Source organism: Lactuca saligna, chromosome 5, assembly GCF_052625555.1.
Source record: "Lactuca saligna cultivar CGN05327 chromosome 5, ASM5262555v1, whole genome shotgun sequence".
Taxonomy (NCBI): domain Eukaryota; kingdom Viridiplantae; phylum Streptophyta; class Magnoliopsida; order Asterales; family Asteraceae; genus Lactuca; species Lactuca saligna.
The window spans coordinates 210,419,796-210,423,688 of record NC_136421.1 but is presented as its reverse complement, the minus strand read 5'-3'; the positions used below and the strand labels follow the sequence as shown (position 1 = coordinate 210,423,688).

At 33.0% G+C, this 3,893-nt stretch overlaps 1 pseudogene; it reads left to right on the top strand.

Moving 5' to 3' along the window:
- The first annotated feature begins 1,119 nt into the window (after positions 1-1,119).
- Positions 1,120-3,600, top strand: LOC145046204 (receptor-like protein EIX2; annotated as a pseudogene).
- The last annotated feature ends 293 nt before the right edge of the window (positions 3,601-3,893 follow it).

The window sequence follows — 3,893 nt, the reverse complement described above, 5'->3', positions numbered from 1 at the left end:
TTAGGGAATATGTGGTTGTCATGTATATAATGTTAGATATAGAACCATAAAAAACTATATATTTTTAACAAAATGCAATCAAATCTTTCTACTATATTTTCTTGCATCCTCTATTAGAGCTGATGCTAAGCATTGTATATATTTTTATGGAATTTTATAAATTTAATTTTGCACCACAAACCATATATAAGAATATTTTACCAACTATTTGTAGGTCTCCAAATTGAAATTTAATATAGAAAACTATATTGAAAGATTGAAATTAATCATTAAAAAAACCGACTAAACCTCTTTTCATAAGCCATAATAGATAAACCATACAAATATACATAAGATATGTATTGAAGGAAGTTACGAAACATATTAAATGTCTAATAAAAAACACATTCGAAATAGATAGATATTGGGATGAATCACGAAATCAGATATAATATGAGTTCAAAGGCAATAGGAAGAAACCAAAAATGAAAGAAAAATGTATTTTTTTAATCAAAATGAAGTTGATTTTTATGATTCTATACCTAACATTATATACGTTACAGCCACATATTCACTTTTCCCTATATATATATATATATATATATATATATATATATATATATATATATATATATATATATATATATATATATATATATATATATATATATATATATATATATATATATATATATATATATATATATATATATATATAATAAATACAAATTGACAATACTTGCAAGACTTTTGAACGAGTCTTTTAGTTAGGTTATAATTTCATGGAAATTAATTAAGTATTGTGTGGTCCACATAAGTAGGAGGTCACTCACTATTATAAAGTTATAAAATCTCATGGGGGTAGTTCTTACTTTGATATACAAACCAAAAATCTCCCAAGATTCTCAGTTTACATTATGAATCCTTGTCTTTTTTTTTTTACTTTTCTCACTTCTCTTGCTCCTTGTGACTGCAACTGCTAGCCAATTGGGGGACCATTATAAAAATGGTGTTACAAACAAGTGTTTGCATAAGGAGAGGCTTGATCTCCTTCTTTTCAAAGCTTCCCTTCATGACCCCAATGATACTCTCTCTACATAGAGATTTGACGAACATGATTGTTGTAATTGGAAAGGAGTCATGTGCAAGTGCAACAACCAAACATGTCATGTCATAGGACTTGATATTTTCGGCTCTAGTACTCTTGGAGGTGAGATAAGCCATTCATTGCTTAACTTAACCTATTTGAATCATCTTGACCTTTCTAGAAATTCTTTTCATGGAACCATTCCTAGTTTCATTGGTTCCATGACTCGGTTAAGATACCTTAACCTTTCCTATAACTCCTTTTATGGAACCATTCCTCCAGAGTTTGGAAACCTCACCAACTTGCAATTACTCTACCTTGGATCTATTGGAAGCTATAGAGTTGACAATCTAGAGTGGTTGTCCTATCTTTCTCATTTGAAGGAACTTCAAATGGATGGGATTTCCTTAGCCAAACAAAATCATTGGGTAGATGTAATTCTAAGTCTCCGGAAACTATCACTATTAAGTTTAAAGGGATGCGAGCTCTCACAAGTCATGTATCCATATTCTTCATTTCTCAACTCTTCTTCATATATTCATTCCCTTGATCTCAGTGATAACAATCTTAACTCATCCATGTATCGTTGGTTGCTCCCATTAACAGGTAATAACCTTCTCCATCTTTATCTCTCTAGCAATATGTTAGATGGGATCCCCAAATATCTTGGTAACCTCTGTGGTTTGCAAAATTTGTTCTTCAATAACAACTTTGTTGTTGTCAAACTTCCTGTTTTTCTCAACAACTTGTCAGGATGCACATCGCTTACATTACGAGAGTTGTATACTCCAGGAAGCCAACTTACAGGGTCATTGTCCGATGAGATTCAAAAGTTTTCATCCCTTGAATAATTGGACTTATCTCATAATCACTTAATTGGAAGTATAGATGAAAAACTATGGGAACTACATAGGCTTAAAAGGCTTGAATTTTCTTTTAATAAAATTAGAGTTCCTTCCACATATAACTTGTCAAGCCTCTATTACGTAGAGTATTTTGATATGAGGTCTTGCAACGTAGGGCCTCACTTCCCTAAATGGATTTGGACACTCAAAAATCTTACACGTCTTGTTTTTTCCAATGATAGTATATCAGACACAATTCCTCACGAGTTTTGGGACATGTGGCCTTCTCAATTACAATATTTGAATATCGCTTTCAACAACATAAGCGGGAAAATACCAGATTTATCATCAAATTTTGCTAGTGGTTCCGTGATAGATTTTAGTCACAACAACTTTTATGGCCAAATACCGAAAGTCTTTTCTGCTTTACCATCATTAGATCTTTCTAGAAATAACTTCTCTGGAGGGATTTCCTTTATATACCAAATTGTTGATGGGTTCTTAACATTTATTGACCTCTCTCATAACTCATTAAGCGGACAACTCCCGGATTGTTTGTGGCATTTCAAACAGCTAAAATTTCTTAATCTCGGACAAAATAATCTTTTTGGAAGGCTTCCTACCTCTATTGAATATCTGATCAATCTCAGCATATTGTATTTATACAAGAACAACTTCTCTGGAGAATTGCCTTTGTCTTTAAAAAATTGCACGAGTTTAAAGTCGTTGAATTTGGGGGCCAACAAGTTTTCTGATAATGTGCCTGTTTGGATTGGGGAAATCTTATCAGGATTGTATGGTCTTATTCTAAGATCAAACAACTTCTTTGGAACCATCCCTTTACAGTTATGTCAATTAGTAAATCTTCAAATTTTGGACTTGTCAGTGAACAATCTCCATGGAACCATCCCCTCATGTTTAAGTAATCTTACAACCATGGCTCAACAAGGATCCTTACAAGATGTACAATTTAATACAACTGTAAGAAGTGGGGATACACATATACATGACACATATGTTGACCATGCAATGATTCGGTGGCATGGAGATGAACGTGAATTCTTTAGAATTCTGAAATTTTTGAAGAGCATTGACTTGTCAAGCAACAATTTAACAGGACAAATACCAAATGAAATTACCAATCTGTATGGTTTGATTGCCCTGAACTTGTCAATGAACGCTTTATTTGGAGAGATTCCAGGGACAATTGGTGAGATGAAAAATCTTTTGACGTTGGATTTATCTAGAAACAATGTTTCAGGTCGGATGCCATCAAGCATGTCTCAGATGAGTTTACTGAATTACCTAGACGTGTCATTTAATAACTTGTCGGGGAGAATCCCATCTAGCACTCAACTCCAGTCTTTTCAACCTTTAAGATATGATGGAAATGCAGTACTTTGTGGACCTCCTCTTACCAAAAAATGTCTCGGGGCTCAAGATTTCAAAGTACCACCCGTTGCTGGAGAAAGTGAGGGTGATATGGAAGGCGTAGATGAAGTTTGGGGATGGTTCTATATTAGTGTGGGGACTGGTTTTGCTACTGGATTTTATATAACATGTGGGGTTTTACTTGTCAACCATCGTGGAAGACAAGCTTTTTTTCAATGTTATGATAACTTCAAAGATTGGGTTTATGTGAAGGTGGTGGTGTTAATTTCAAATTTGCCAAAGGCTAGACAGACTTAATTTTTCATCTTTTTTTTTTGTATATAATGTAATTTGACAGGGATTTTAAGTCCCTGATATCAATAAATTTGCCACTAACACGATGTGTGGCCATTTTACCTGTGTTGTATAAAATAAGACATCCTATAAAGTTCCTATATTTGTAGCATACAAAAATAAGCTTAAAATTAGACTTGCAAAAAAACATGAACCGACCGGTATAGGAAAGAACTAGTTTGATACAAATTTATTGGGTTTTGAAATCAAACGGTTGGTTTAGCATTGTTTATATATATATATATGTTACATGTAAC